Source organism: Nomascus leucogenys, chromosome 22a (assembly GCF_006542625.1).
Source record: "Nomascus leucogenys isolate Asia chromosome 22a, Asia_NLE_v1, whole genome shotgun sequence".
Lineage (NCBI taxonomy): Eukaryota > Metazoa > Chordata > Mammalia > Primates > Hylobatidae > Nomascus > Nomascus leucogenys.
Genome location: NC_044402.1, coordinates 132,541,775 through 132,558,781, shown reverse-complemented (window position 1 = coordinate 132,558,781; position 17,007 = coordinate 132,541,775). Strand labels below are relative to the sequence as shown.

The following is a 17,007-nucleotide window of genomic DNA, read 5'->3' as shown; positions in this document are numbered from 1 at the left end:
CACATAAAAATATCTGCACTGTGATTCCATTTGATTAGTGTCAAAAACATGTAAAATTAAACCACAGTTTAGGGATACAAACTATGTGGTTCAAGTATAAAGAAAACACAAAATTCAGATTACCTCAGAAAGGGGAAAGGCATGGAGATCTTCAATGGCAATGATAATTTTGTTTTCTTAATCTGGTGGTTGTGTACATTGGGTATTCATTGTCCTTACACGTATTTTGCATACATTACTTTGTAACTTTTCAATTACCAACAAATAAGACTACAGAATGCATGTAAAAACATAGTCTTTTAATTCTAGACTCAATCTTTTCCACTGAAAATCTGCCAGGTTCTATCATGTCCTTCTATCACCTGCTAGGAGTTAACAAAAACCTCAATTTTCATCTTTTCTTCTGAAGTTGTATCACAAGGAGACTCATGGAGGTAGGGCAGGGATACAAGAAAGGGGAACGGATCTTCTGATCAAACACAAACCACTGACAATCACTTCAGACCAGAACTCAAGAATAAAAACAAAAAATATGTGTAACAAAATTAAAAGCATTGCAAGAAGAATGACGCAATTTTAACAGCTAGATATTTTTTCATTATTTTCTAACTGATCAAAATTCCATGAAACCCGTTTGAAATCTCAGCTTTCAATTCCTTTGAGATACAAATATTACACTGAGTCCAATTGAGTATTTGCAGCGTCAGAGCAAATTCTACATGTGGTGGGTAGTTTTGAGTTCAAGGACAGTGTCACATGTATTCCTTCCTACTGGCCAGAAGTTTCGAAGTCCCCGAGAATCAGGCCTGGGCTCTGCCCACAATACTATCATCTGAACGTTCCTTTCATTAGCACAGTACAAGATCACACAATGACCCTTAAGCTGAAGCAGGATCCTGGATGCCTGAGGAAGTGGGATACTCTTTGGGTATGGTAAAAGTCAAAGGCTGAGACAATCAATAAATTAATTAGCATGAAGTATGCTGACTTCTTTGGAAGGAATTTTATGAACACAGGATTTAAGACTTCTTATACAATAAACAATACAATCACAAGTGCTAATAAAGTAGAACTAAGGGTGCTACAGCATGAAAACGTTATCAATCAATCAATAAAGCTCTGAATTAATTATATATAAGATTATACAGATAGATGGTCCCCAACTTATGATGGTTCAACTTACAATTTTTCAACTTTACAATGGTGCAAAAGCTATACTCTTTCAGTAAAATTGTACTTCAAGGACCCCTATGACCAGTTTTTCATTTTCAGTACAGTATTTAATAAGTTACATGAGGTATTCAACACTTTATTCTAAAAAGGGCTTTGTGTGGCCGGGCGCAGTGGCTCACGCCTGTAATCCCAGGCGTGGGAGGCCGAGGAGGGCGGATCACGAGGTCAAGAGATCAAGACCATCCTGGCTAACATGGTGAAACCCCGTCTCTACTAAAAATACAAAAATTAGCCAGGCATGGTGGCGGGTGCCTGTAGTCCCAGCTACTCGGGAGGCTGAGGCAGGAGAATGGCGTGAACCCGGGAGGCGGAGCTTGCAATGAGCCGAGATCGCGCCACTGCACTCCAGCCTGGGCGACAGAGCAAGACTCTGTCTCAAAAAAAAAAAAAAAAAGGCTTAATGTTAAATGATTTTGCCAAACTTTAGGCTAACATAAGTGTCCTGAACACATTTAAGGTAGGCTAAGCTAAGCTATGATGTTCAGTAGGTTAGGTGTATTACAATCATTTTCAATTTGTAATTTTTTTTTTTTTTTTTAGAGAGGGTCTCACTTTGTCACCCAGGCTGGAGTACAGGGGTGTGATTTCGGCTCACTACAACCTCCACCTCCCATGCTCCAGCGATCCTCCTACCTCAGCCCCCCAAGTAGCTGGGACTATAGGCACGCACCACCATACCCAGCTAATTTTTTGTATTTTTGGTAGAAACAGGTTTCACGTTATTGAGCTTGGTCTCGAACTCCTGAGCTCAGGCAATCTGCCCGCCTCAGCCTCCCAAAGTGTTAGGATTACAGGCGTGAGCTACCACGCCTGGCCCAATCTATGACATTTTCAACTTATGATGGGTTTATTGGAATGCAACACCATGAGAAGTCAAGAAGGATCAGTATTAGGGAATTAAAGGAAATTTTAAAAGATACCTTCCCTGGATCAGAAGCATATAGTAGTTAAATAGAAAAGAGTTGTAATGTACACTATTGGGGTGATGGGTACACTAAAAGCCAACACTTTGCCACTATACAATTCATCCATGTAAAGAAAGCCTCTTGTACCCCTAAAACTATTGAAATAAAAACTGAAATAAATACTCCACAATTCAATCCAACCTCCCTTGTCATCTGCTTTCCATGTTCACATTCACTTCTTAAACAGGGGTGTGTGTGTGTGTGTGTGTGTGTGTGTGTGTGTGTGTCTAGGAGAAAAAGAGGAGAGAAAAAGAGAGTAGGAAACAGAGAGAGGAAGGAGGACCGGGAATGAGAACACAGAAATATGTGAGAATAAAGAACGGGAAAGTAATAGTTATTAGAATTGTATTCCAGAACAGCATTACCTCCACGGCCTCTAAAGGGAGCTTTGTTTCTCTAACCACATCCCTCTCCTCACTCCCTCAAGCTTGCAAGACTGCTCTTCCTGCTTCTAATTTCTGGTCCTTCATCCCTCATCTTTTTTTTTTTTTTGAGACGGAGTCTTGCTCTGTCACCCAGGCTGGAGTGCGGTGGCGCAATCTCAGCTCACTGCAAGCTCTGCCTCCTGGGTTCACACCATTCTCCTGCCTCAGCCTCCCAAGTAGCTGGGACTACAGGTGCCCACCAACATGCCCAGCTGATTTTTTTGCATTTTTTTAGTAGAGATGGAGTTTCACCATGTTAGCCAGGATGGTCTCGATCTCCTGACCTCGTGATCCGCCTGCCTCGGCCTCCCAAAGTGCTGGGATTACAGGTGTGAGCCATGGCGCCTGGCCCATCCCTCATCTTTTTTTTAACCTCTCAGTTGAGCAACCCCATTTCTGCTTTCCCTTCCCTGGATTCTTAGCCTCAAAGAAATATAATATATAATAATAATATTGGAAAGAAATTATAGAATCCTGTTCCAACTGCTTCAGAGTCCAGAGTTCTTCATGCTAGTGACCTCATTATTTTGCACAGTCCCCTAAAGGGCCTGGTCAGAGGTTTCCTACATTCTTTTAGCTTGGCACTCTGGCATGGGCATAGCCCAGGGACACATTCCAATTTCCTAAAGCTGAAAAGTCCCATCTGAGATTCTAAGATCTTTACTAAAACTAACCTTAATTGAATGCCATTCAAAAGTATAAACAGTAGATAAACCAGTTCAACTCTATACCCAAGTATTTGTTAAATTATGGTGAAACAAACAATAAAACTACTCATTTTTCAATAATTATTGTATTGTATTGAAGACTTTCCTTTATAAAAGGAAAGCAACCAAACAGATAGAATAGTCTGAAAGGCATGTATGTTTTCTAAATAAAGAACATTAGTAATTACTGCTCTGAATACGGTATCACTTTACTGTATTTTTAAGAGATGATTTGTTTATTCTATTAGCCTAAGAGATCAGAAGATTATAATACATCCTTTTATCACCTATAATTTGAATTGCTTTATGTTCTGATAGCATTTAGAATCAAGAAATATAAGCATTATTGATTCTAACATCTCCAAATCCCAGCATTCCTAAGTAAATAAATACATACACATATATTTGAGGAGACAGCTATGTAAAAAAATTTTTTTAAAAAGAATTATATTCCATATGTTCAAGAAGCTAAAGACTGGCTATGTTAAGAGACCTGTGATATACAAAAAAAAAAAGACCCAAATTAAACTTCTAGAGATAAAAACCATGTCAACTGAGATGAAAAATACACTGGATGGGACAACAGCAGATTAGACGCCACAGAAAAAAAAAATTAGGAACTTCAAGATGTAGCAAGAGAAATTATCCAAAATGAAACAAAGAAGGAAAAAAGACTGAAAAAAAAAATTGACAGCTGAGATCTTGAGGCTATTCCAGCCAACCTGCTGCCAGGGACCCATGTTTCTGCTCCAGCACTTAGAGCCTCTTGCCTTCCCCTAGGGAGGTGTCCTTCTGCTCCAACTTCCCTCCCCTGTCCCTTTTTGGCCCCTATGTGCTCCTCTTTTACTTAGACTTGTGCACACAGAGACAAACGCACTCCCTTGTTCCCTACTTCACCAATTTCTGGTGGCTGAAATCCACCCTCACAGACTTCAAAGAAAGATATTCTTGAGATAATGAAAAGTAACATCTTTGCATATGAAAGGAAAAAGGTTAAAGTATATATATACATTTTTCAACTATATTAGGAACATGTGAACCTTTTTAAAAACAATGTTTTATTTACTGTAGAGATGAATGCAAATCAGAACCCATATCTCTTGGTCTACTTAAAACCAGCTCATACATCCCTTAGGGGTTTATTATTATTATTGTGGTTGTAGTATTTGTTGTAATTATTATTTGGGGTTTCTTTTGTTTTTCTTTGCAGTTCTCCACACTAAACTCACAATATTGTGGGGAGAAGCCATAACTAAACTCTATGCTGCAGTGAGACATAGGAGTAATCAGCTCCCAGCAGCATATGTAGCCCGGGTTGCAGGTTGTAATAATCACCAATGATTTAAAGCTTTCAGCTGGGCATGGTGGCTCACGCCTGTAATCCCAACACTTTGGGAGGTCTAGGCAGGAGGATCCCTTGAGCTCTAGGAGTTCAAAACCAGCCTGGGCAACACAGTGAGACCCTGTCTCTATAAAAATTAAATTATATTTTAATGTAAATAAATAAAGCTTTATTTAGCCTTGATCTCTGCCCTCATAGTCAGGTCTTCCCATATTTTATTAGTGAGGTGGGAAAATGTATTGTCTGTTGTTCTGCTTCTGCCCCAATATTAAACTATGAAATTTGTGATTTGTTTAAGTTCTGGGTGAATCACAGCTTAGTCTGTATGTCCAGCTCATTTGTTTCTATGTATTTTGTTTGATTCCCTCTTTCTTTCAAGGCTTTTACAAAAATATATACGTGTGTGTGTGTGTGTGTGTGTGTGTATAAACACGTAAATATATATATATATGGATCTTCTGAAAAGTGTGTTAAGCTCGTTCACGTAATAGATAACTTTAATAGCCTTATATGGCATAAAGAAATTGAATTTGCAGTTAAACACTTTTCCACGGCTGGGCACAGTGGCTCAGGCCTGTAATCCCAGCACTTTGGGAGGCCAAGGTGGGCGGGTCACGAGGTCAGGAGATCGAGACCATCCTGGCTAACACGGTGAAACCCCGTCTCTACTAAAAATATAAAAAATATTAGCTGGGCGTGGTGGCGGACGCCTGTAGTCCCAGCTACTCGGGAGGCTGAGGCAGGAGAATGGCGTGAACCCAGGAGGTGGAGTTTGCAGTGAGCAGAGATCGCGCCACTGCACTCCAGCCTGGGCGACAGAGTGAGACTCCATCTCAAAGGAAAAAAAAAAAAAAAACTTTTCCACAAAGACAACCTGAGACCAGATGGATTCACTGGTAAATTCCACTGAACGTTTAAGGAAACTATACCAGTTCTATGCAAATTGTTCCAGAAAACTGAAGAAAAGGAACATTTTCCAACTCATTCAAGATTTCCAGCATTACCCTGGTATCAAAAACAAAGATATTACAAAACACATTTCAAACCAGTATCATTCATAAACAGAAATGCAAATTTTTTTAAACAAGATTTTAGGAAATCAACTGCAACAATATATAAATAGAATAAGAATATGGCAGAATCAAGTGGGGTTTATCCCAGAAATGAAAGGTTACTTTTAGGACCAGGCATGGTGGTGCACACCTGTAATCCCAGCACTTTGAAAGGCCAAGGTGGGCAGATCACCTGAGCTCAGGAATTTGAGACCAGCCTGGGCAACATGGTAAAACCTCACCTCTACTAAAAATAGAAAAATTAGCCAGGCATGGTGGCACACACCTGTAGTTCCAGCTACTCGGGAGGCTGAGGCAGGAAAATCGCTTGAACCCAGGAGGCAAAGGTTGCAGTGAGCTGAGATTGCGCCACTGCACTCCAGCCTAGGTGACAGAGCAAGACTCCATCTCAAAAAGAAAAAAGAAAGGTTACTTTTAATACAGTCATGCATTCCATAATGACATTTCAGTCAATGACAGACATATATGCTATGGTGGTCCCATAAGATTATAGGGAAGCTGAAAAATTCCTATCACCTGCTGACAGTACAGCCATCCCAACATTGTAGCACAACCCACTAGTCATGTGTTTGTGTTGATGCTGGTGTAAACAAGTCTACTGTGCTGCCAGTCATATAAAAGTATAGCACATACAATTACATACAGTACACAATACTTGATAATAAGTGGCTATGTTACTGCTTTATGTATTTACCATACTTTTATCATTATTTTAGAGTATACTCCTTTTTTATTTATTTATTTATTTTTTATTTTTTTTGAGACCGAGTCTCACTCTGTAGCCAAGCTGGAGTGCAGTGGGGCAATCTCAGCTCACTGCAACCTCCACCTCCCGGGTTCAAGCAATTCTCCTGCCTCAGCCTCCCAAGTAGCTGGGATTACAAGTGCGCACCACCACACCCAGCTAATTTTTGTATTTTTAGTAGAGACGGGGTTTCACTGTGTTGGCCAGGATGGTCTCAATCTCTTGATATTGTGATCCAACCGCCTCGGCCTCCCAAAGTGCTAGGATTACAGGCGTAAGCCACCATGCCTGGCCACTCCTACTTATTTAAAAAAGATGAGCCGGGCGTGGTTGCTTACACCTGTAATCCCAGCACTTCGGGAGGCCGAGGTGGGCAGATCATGAGGTCTGGAGTTTGAGACCATCCTGGCCAACACGGTGAAACGCCATCTCTACTAAAAATACAAAAAATGGGCAGGGCACAGAGGCTCACGCCTGTAATCCCAGCACTTTGGGAGGCCAAGGCGGGTGGATCACAACGTCAGGAGATCCAGCCCATCCTGGCTAACACGGTGAAACCCCGTCTCTACTAAAAATACAAAAAATTAGCCGGGCGTAATGGCAGGCGCCTGTAGTTCCAGCTACTCAGGAGGCTGAGGCAGGATAATGGTGTGAACCTGGGAGGCGGAGCTTGTAGTGAACCGAGATGGCGCCACTGCACTCCAGCCTGGGCGAGAGTGCAAGACTCCGTTTCAAAAAAAAAACAAAAAATGAGCCAGGCGTGGTGGCACGCACCTGTAGTCCCAGCTACTCGGGAGGCTGAAGCAGAAGAATCACTTGAACCGGAGAGGCAGAGGTTGCAGTGAGCCAGATCACACCACTGCACTCCAGCATGGCGACAGAGCGAGACTCCATCTCAAAAAAAAAAATGACAGAATAATCTGTATACCAAACCCCGACAATACACAATTTACCCATGTAACAAACCTGCACACACACCTCCAAACCTAAAGTAAAATTTGGAAATAAAATAAGTAATTTAACTGGAAAATGTTAACTGTAAAACAGCCTCAAGCAGGTCCCTCAAAAGGTATCCAGAAGAAGGCACTGTTACTGGAAATGACAGCTCCACGCATGTTACTGCCCCTGAAGATCTTCCAGTGGGACAAGATGTTGAGGTGGAAGAGAGTGATACTGATGATCCTGACTCTATGTAGGCCTAGGCTAATGTGTGTGTTTGTGTCTTAGTTTTTAACAAAAAATTTTAAAAAGAAAAAAATAGAAAAAAGGTTATAGAATAAGGACATAGAGTATTTTTGTACAGCTGTACAATGTGTTTGTGTTTTAAGCTAAGTATTATTATAAGAATCAAAATATGATTAAAAAATTAAAGTTTATAAAGTAAAAAAAGTCAGAGTAAGCTAAGGTTATTATTGAAGAAAGAAAAATGTTTTCTATAAATTCAGTATAGCTTCAGTGTACAGTGTTTGTAAAGTCTATAGTAGTGCACAGTAATGTCCTCGGCCTTCACATTCATTCACCACTCACTCACTGACTCACCCAAGCAACTTCCAAGCCTGCAAGTTCCATTCATGGTAAATGCCCTATACAGGTGTACCATTTTTTATCTTTTATATTGTATTTTTACTGTACCTTTTCTATGTATAGATGCATCTAGATACATAAATACTTAGCATTATATTACAATTGCCTATGGTATTATATACAGTCACATGCTGTACAGGTTTGTAGCCTAAGCGCCACAGACTATACCATATAGCCTAGGTGTGTAGTAGGCTACAACATCTAGGTTTGTGAAAGTATACTCTATGAGGTTTGCACAACAAAATTACCTAACAATGCATTTCTCAGAATGCATCCCCACTGCTAGGCAACAAATGGCTATATTTGAAAATTGATGTAATATTTCACCATATTAACGAATGAAAAGTGGCTGGGTGCAGTGGCTCACACCTGTAATCCCAACACTTTAAGAGGTGACAGTGGGAGGACTGCTTGTGCTCAGGAGTTAAAGACCAGCCTCAACCACATAACAAGACCTCATCTCTACTGAAAAAACAAATAAAAATCAGCCAGGTGTAGTATGTCTGTAGTCCCAGCTACTTGGGAGGACTGCTTGAGCCCCAGAGGTCAAGGCTACTGTGAACCACAGTCATGCCACTGCATTCCAGCCTGGAAAACAGAGCAAGACCCTGTCTCGAAAAAAAAAAAAAAATCATATGATCATCTCAGTAGATTCAGAAAAAGCACTTAACAAAATCCAATGTTCATTCTTGAAAAAAAAAAAATCTCAGTAAACTAGAAATAGAAGAAAACTTCTCCAGTGATAAAATGCATCACAAATGGTGAAAGACTAAATGCTTTCTCCATAAGAAACAAGACAAGTAATCTGCTCTCACCGTCTCTATTTAACATTGTACTTGGGGATTGTAGCCAGTGCAATAAGAAAAAGAAATAAAAGCCTGGAAAGGAAGAATTAAAACTGTATTCACAGATGACATAATCTTTACATAGAAAATCTAATGGAATCTATTAAAAAGCTCTAGGACGCCAGGCGCAGTGGTTCACGCCTGTAATCCCAGCACTTTGGGAGGCCGAGGCGGACAGATTATTTGAGATCAGGAGTTTGAGGCCGGCCTGGCCAACATGGTGAAACCCCATCTCTACTGAAAATACAAAAATTAGCCGGGCGTGGTGGCACACACCTGTAATCCCAGCTACTCAGGAGGCTGAAGCAGAAGAATTGCTTGAACCTGGGAGGTAGACGTTGCAGTGAGCCAAGATTGTGCCACTGCACTCCTACCTGGGCAACAGAGCAAGACTCCATCTCAAAAAAAAAAAAAAAAAAGGTCTAGGACTAATAAGAACTAAGTGAGCTTAGCCAGACTGACAGGGAAGATTAATGTAAAAAAATCAATCATATTTCTATATACTAGTGGCAATCAGAAATATAAATTTTAAAAATATAATTTTAATAGTGTATTAGTCCATTTTCACACAGATATAAAGAAATACCCAAGACTGGGTAATTTATAAAGGAGAGAGGGTTAATTGACTCAGTTCCACATGGCTGGGAAAGACTCAGGAAACATAATCATGGTGAAAGAGGAAACAGGCATGTCTTACACGGTGGCGGCAGGCAAGTGAGAGAGCATGTAAGAACACAGAAAAAACTACCATTTATGAAACCATCAGATCTTGTGAGAATTCACTATTACAAGAACCGCATGGGGGAAACCAGCCCCATAATCCAGTTACTTCCCTCCCTCAACACGTGGGGATTACAATTCAATATGAAATTTGGGTGGGACCTAAAACCAAACCATATCAAATAGCATCACAAACCATTAAATACTTAGGGATAACTAAACATTGACAGTTTCCTTAAAGGTTAAGCATATACCTATTATATGATCCAGCCATTCTACTCCTAGGTATTTAACCAAGAGGAATAAAAATATATGTCCATACAAAGCCTTGTAAACAAATTTTTATAGAAGCCTTATTTGTTAATAACTAAAACTGGGAACAACCAACATGTCCATTGGTAGGTAAATGTATTAATAAATTGAGGTACATCCGTAAGATGCAATATTACTCGGCAATAAAGAGGAATCAGCTACTGATGCACTTAACAACAGGAATGACTCTCAATTATGCTGAGTGAAAGAAGGATAACTACATATTGTGTGGTTCCGTTTATATAAAATAAGAGGAAATTCTAGGAAATGAAAGTTAATGTACAGTGATAAAAACATCAGTTAGGCCAGGCGCAGCGGCTCACGCCTGTAATCCCGCACTTTGGGAGGCTGAGGCGAGCGGATGACAAGGTCAGGAGATTGAGACCATCCTGGCTAACACGATGAAACCCCATCTCTACTCCAAATACAAAAATTAGCCGGGCATGGTGGCGGGTGCCTGTAGTCCCAGCTACTGGGGAGACTGAGGCAGGAGAATGGTGTGATCCCAGGAGGCAGAGCTTGCAGTGAGCCAAGATCATGCCACTGCACTCCAGCCTAGGCAACAGAGCAAGACTCCACCTCAAAAAAAAAAAAAAATCAGTTATCTGGGATAGGGATCAGGGAGCCAGGGGTATGAAAACAGCTTCGGGCATAATAGCTATGGTCAGTGTCCTGTTTGTGATGATAGTCTTATAAGTACACACATATGTCAAAACTTAACAAATTGTACACTTTAGAGTTTATAACCTGTCAACTATAGCTCAATAAATCAGCTTTAAAAATATGGTCTTAACCAATAATAATCCTACACAACACAAATTGGGCCCTAATTCATTTATTAAAAATTGTTTTTTGTTAATAAGACATATTTCAGCCATAAAACTTATAAGGCATCTTTACTTGCAAACTATTATGAAAGACTGATTTGAACTGGCAAAAATTCAGTAAAACATAAAGAAAATAAATGCATTATTTCAACAAAAAAAATCTTAGAACAATTCTTTTTTCATTTACAAAATTTAACTAAAATTAAAAAGAAACATGTAAATTTCTGACCTTGTTTAATACTGTGCCATAAGTAAAAGGATTAAACAAAAATAATAATAGCTCCTTCTTGGTATAACTGTTGCTAGAGTTTTGCATTCAACCTTTTAAAAGTGATTAAAGCTAACCGTGGCAGACATCAGAGAAAGAGGCAACTATTTCCCATGTGGAAAGCTGGTCTCTAAAAAAATGAAGTTAAACAGAAATGTTTGGGGCTTCTCTCGAATCCCTCAACATCTAGATAATCACCACAAACTTTTCCTCATCAAAGCCTAATGGGAAATAGAAACAATCCAATCTCATTAGAGGAGGACCAAAAAGGAACTTATAATGCAGAATTCTTCAATTAGCATTATATAACTTCCTGCCTCCTCCCGGTTTGGATCACATCTCTCAGTGTCTACCAGACACTCCACCAATACTTTACTGAGGGCAGGGTACTTCATCAGCCCTTCTCCCCTCATGACTTCATCAGAGATAATTTCAAGGTACTTTGCACCACATGAAGTCCCTTCCTACCAGTGTGACCAGTGTCTCATCTGTCATCATTAGTACATCCCAGAGGCAGCCTGTTATCAGGACAAGAAAGACATCAAAAGTAGGTGGACTAACAGTTGACTAAACTTCATCAAGTCTTGCCTCAACATAACTGGTCACATAATAACTAAGGCATCAAGTTCTTGCTATGGTTCCAAATAAAATACCTTCTATACAAAAAACCCATCAAATCCTTCTACTTCATGTTACATGACAAAAAGGAGCATCTTCTGCCATTCCACCACCACTCTAAGTTTAATAAAGACAACAAGATTTCTGGGACAAGCACGGTGATTCATGCCTGTAACTCCAATAATTGAGAGGCTGAGGCAGGAGGATCAATTGAGGCCAAGAGTTTCAGACAAGCCTGAGCAACATAGCAAGACTCTGTCTCCACAAAAAATAAAAATAAAAATGTTTTTTAACTAGCTGGGCATGGTGGCTCATGCCTGTAGACCCAGCTAGCCAAGAGGCTCAGGTGGGAAGATCACTCGAGCCTGGGAGTTCAAGGTTACAGTGAGCTATTATCACACTACTGCACTCCAGCCTGGGCAGCAGAGTGAGATTCTGTCTCAAAAAGGCCAGGCGCAGTGGCTCACGTCTGTAATCCCAGCACTTTGGGAGGCCAAGGCGGGTGGATTGCTTGAGGTCAGGAGTTTGAGACCAGCCTGGCCAACATGGTGAAACCCCGTCTCTACTTAAAATACAAAAAATTAGCCAGGTGCGGTGGCGTGAGCTTGTAGTCCCAGCTACTCAGGAGGCTGAGGTTGGAGAATCGCTTGAGCCCACAAGGCGGAGGTTGCAGTGAGCTGAGATCATGCCACTGCACTCTAGCCTGGGCAACAGAGTAAGTCTCCGTCTCAAAAAAAAAAAAAAAAAGAATAATAATTCTGGTCAAGTCTCCACCTCCCTGACATCACCAAAAATGGTATCGATGGCCAGACCTCAGAGGAATCTATCCACTCATTCCAGGCCCAGTTTTACTTTTACTCATGCTCAGTAGTATTTCGTTTCATGAAACTTCTTCTATAAAACAAAAACTTTTTGAAGGATAAAATAAAAGGACAGGCTGGGCATGGTGGCCCACATCTATAATCCCAGAACTTTGGGAGGCTGAAGCAGGAGGATCGCTTGAGCCCAGAAGGTCAAGGCCACAGTAAGCCGTGATCTCACCACTGCACTCCAGCCAGGGCAACATGGACGTGGCATCAGAGGGTCTGCTTTGACTAGAGCACTGTTCTCTTCCTGTGCATCTTGTAGACATCAGTTAAAATGTCATTTCGGTGATTTCTCTAAAACACTTGTCACAGCCATAGTTTTGCATTTGGGTGATTATTTGAGTATCATCTGCTGAGGACAGAGATCATATGTGCATTCACTCTCCCCCATCTCCAAGGCCAAGCATAGTGCCTAGTACCAAGTAAGCACTCAAATATTATTTTTGATATTATTTGAAAAATTTGTTTTTGGTAATTCCTGATACCACTGCTGCTACATAGGAAGCACTTCGGAAATACCAGTCAAATAAAAAAGAGCAACATTTCACAAGACTCTTGAGTATGAATGAAACAGTAACTATACTTAAACTGTGGTGTTTCATATAAACCTAACACCAAATGCAGAAGCAAAGAAACTCTAAGTGGCAAAGCCCTCAGCTAGTAGCTTCACTATTTTAGATCTCAAACAGGAAAAATGCCATATAGATTTGTACTAAGACTATTTGAAAGAAATAGATCACAAATCAAGTGACCTGGAAGCATTAAATAAGAACTTCAAAATGCCACATGGAACTATTTCCCAAACTCTTAAGAATATAAGGAAAGGAATTAGGACTTCCTGTCCTCTCCAATACAAATACAAATTATATCTGTACTTTAGAGACAAATCAAGTCTCATTTAATCCATAAATGATTTCTCCACCCTCTGACCTACTACAGCACTTAATATCTGTACCCACATATTTTGCATTTAAACAAATGTCCATTTTATTGCTTTCCTAATAATTTCATGTGTGCATTTTTATTTCTTTTATATCCTTTGAAGTGTATAATGCTGTAGATGCTTAATATTTATTAAATTGGAACGAAATTATAGTTTTAAATGAATTTTGATATAGAAACTCCCACATTTTATTCCCAAATAATGTCATTTCCAAAAACGGTTCACATGCTTCAGTTTTAGCTCCATCATCATCAGATTAAAAATAAAGTCGTTATCCGACCATGTTCAAATAAGGCTTACAGTTTTCTTAGTATCACTCATTCAAACTCACATCAGGGGAGGTTTTCCAGTGCCATAGTGTCTTCTGAAGTGTAAGTCCATGCTATTAACAACACCTGCTCCTACTTTCTTCAATGTAGCAAATTTCACTTGAAATATTTCTCAAACCTCAAACCTAGTCAGTCCCAGGAAGATTTCCTTCTGCAGAAAACTAGCAAGACACAAAATCTAAGCTACAGAATATACTAACCACAGCTCACTCACAACTGGGAAGCAAATTCCCCAGAAAAGGATCAGTTCAAGATGTACAATTAAATGAGTCTCACACCTATAGAACAATGGAACAGAACAGAAAACTCAGAAATAAAGCCACACACCTACAACCATCTGATCTTCAACAAACTGACAAAAAAACAAGCAATGGGGAAGGGACTCCCTATTCAATAACTGGTGCTGCGATAACTAACTAGCCATATGCATAAGATATAAAACGGTATATATTTCACGATATACATAATGGGTTAAAGATTTAAATGCAAAGACCTCAGGCACAGTAGCTCATGCCTGTAATTCCAGCACTTTGGGCAACTGAGGCAGGCAGATCTTTTGAGCCTAGGAGTCAGAGACCAGCCTGGACAACATGGTAGAACCACATCTCCACAAAAAATACAAAAATTAGCCAAACGTGGTAGTGCGCACCCGTAGTCTCAGCTACTCAGGAGGCTGAGGTGGGAGGATCACTTGAGCCTGGGAAATGGAGGCTGCAGTGAGCTGCAGTCACGCCACTGCACTCCAGCCTGGGTGACAGTGAGACCCTGTCTCAAAATAAAAGACCTCAAGCTATAAAAATCCTAGAAGAAAACCCAGGAAATACACTTCTTGACACTGACCTTGGCAAATTTTCGGCTAAGTCCCCATAAGCAACTGCAGCAAAAACAAAAATTGACAAGTTGGAACTAATTAAACTAGAGCTTCCACACAGCCAAAGAAATTATCAACAGATTAAACAGACAACCTACAAAATGGGAGAGAATATTCACAAACTATGCATCTGACAAAGGTCCAATATCCAGAATCCCTATGGAACTTAAATCAACAAGCAAAAAACAAATAAGCCCATTTTTAAAAATGGCCAAAGGACATGAACACTTCTCAGAAGAAATACAAAAAAAAAAGACCACGACTTACAAGCAGCCAACAAATACATGGAAAACATGATCATGACTAATTATCAGAGAAATGCCAATCAAAACCACAATGAAATACCATCTCACACCAGTCAGAATCGCTATTATCAAAAAAGTCAAAAAACAACAGATCCTCATTAGGCTCTGTTGGAAAGGGAACACTTATACACTGTTGGTGGGAATGTAAATTAGTTCAGCCACTGTGGAAAGCTGTTTGGAGATTTCTCAAAGAACTTAAAGAGCCACCATTTCACCCAGCAATGGGATTGCTGGGTATATAACCAAAGGAAAACAGACCATTATACCAAAAAGACATACGCACTTGTATGTTCATGGCTGAGCTATTCACAACAGCAAAGACACGGAACCAACCGTGACCATCAATGGTGGACTGGACAAAAAAAATGTGGATGTACACGATGGAATACTATGCAGCCACAAAAAAGGAAGATATCACGTCCTTTACAGCAACACAGATGGAGCTGGAGGCCATAATCCTAAACGAATTAGCACAAGAACAGAAAATTAAATACCACACGTTCTCACTTATAAGTGGGAGCTAAACATTGAGCAGACTTATAAGTGGGAGTAGAAACATTGAGCGCACATGGACATAAACATGGGAACAGTCGGCCGGGCGCGGTGGCTCACACCTGTAATCCTAGCACTTTGGGAGGCCGAGGCGGGCGGATCACGAGGTCAACAGATCGAGACCATCCTGGCTAACATGGTGAAACCCCGTCTCTACTAAAAATACAAAAAAAATTAGCCGGGCATGGTGGCGGGCGCCTCTAGTCCCCGCTACTCGGGAAGCTGAGGCAGGAGAATGGCGCGAACTCGGGAGGCGGAGCTTGCAGTGAGCCGACATCGCGCCACCGCACTCCAGCCTGGGCGACAGAATGCGACTCCATCTCAAAAAAACAAAACAACAAAAAAAAAAAACATGGGAACGGTAGACACTGTAGACTACTGGAAGGAGGGGAGAGATGGGGGATGTGGGTTGAAAAACTACCTACTGGGTTCTATGCTCAATACCTGGGTGCAATATACCCATGTGACTAACCTGCATGCGTATCCCCCATATCTAAAATAAAAGTTTATTTAAAAAATAAGAGTCTCTATGATCAATAAAGCAGATAAAGTGTATCACTGTGGAAAGCGCAAACGTCAAGAACATGTTGTAATTAAGCGGCTGCCCTTCAAGATTCCCGAGGCTCCCCATCCCTGCCAGTGCTGAACATCTCGATCAAGACCCTTGAGAACGCGTCCACAGGTGACCCGAGCCTCGGAAGGCGTCCTCTTTACAGCAACAGGTCTAATTCTGGTCTCGCTCCCCTCACACCATCCTAAGCTACAAGGGCCCCGGCGCTATAAGAGCGGCCTGGGAGGCCGGGTCGGTCAGGAGCGGAGAGTGGGGAGCTGGGGGCATTGAGGGAGATGCGGGACAGGGAAGACGCGTGGGGCGCGGAGCAACGCCAGAGGCGGAAGACGCTCGTCCCGGGCCGCCACCGCAGGTGCCTGGCGAAGCGCCGCGGAGCCCCCCAGAGGCCAGACCCCGGGTCGGTCCCGAGGGGGTCGTGCAGCACTAGGCGGTGCAGGGGGTAGGCGAGTGAGGGCCTCACCGTTTCTCCCCGGAGGCCGGCGCCGCCGCAGTCCCGCAGTTGCTAAGGAGAATGCTCTTCCGGGTCACGGGCGCGGCGTTCTAGAGAGCGACGGTGGCCGGGCGAGGCCGAGAGCTAAGCGCGGGGGGCGTGTGCGCGGTGCAGGAGCTCGTAGTCGGCGGTTCGGCTGCGACAAGGGCGAAATGGCCAGGCCAGGGGCCGCCACGCCTTCTCCGGCCTCGCTCGCGGGCACAACTGGCTGCAACGGTTGGCTCCCAGTGGGCGGCCTCTGAGACGCCTTGTGCCAGGCGCCGGCTGGCTCCGGGCCCCTCTCCCACCGGCAGGAGCCTTCCAGACCCAGCTCCTGAACCTCCAGGCTCTGCTCCACTGGGCCAGGTCTTGCACGGCAGACGCCGCCGGCCCCTTTCCTGTTACAAGGCTTTGCTCATTCTTTCATTTACTCACTG

The 17,007-nt window shown here is 41.8% G+C and overlaps 1 protein-coding gene across 2 annotated transcripts in view; it reads right to left on the bottom strand.

Moving 5' to 3' along the window:
- Nucleotides 1-16,744, bottom strand: part of DIS3L2 (DIS3 like 3'-5' exoribonuclease 2) — a 371,835-nt gene extending 355,091 nt beyond the window's left edge. Inside the window, exon 1 of one of the 2 annotated variants that reach the window (XM_030802727.1) lies at nucleotides 16,562-16,744. The gene's annotated coding sequence lies outside the window, so the exon portion shown is untranslated. Of the gene's footprint in view, nucleotides 1-14,642; nucleotides 14,662-16,561 lie in introns of those variants that run through there. The other variant, XM_030802728.1, reaches the window with a different exon arrangement.
- Nucleotides 16,745-17,007: the final 263 nt, after the last annotated feature.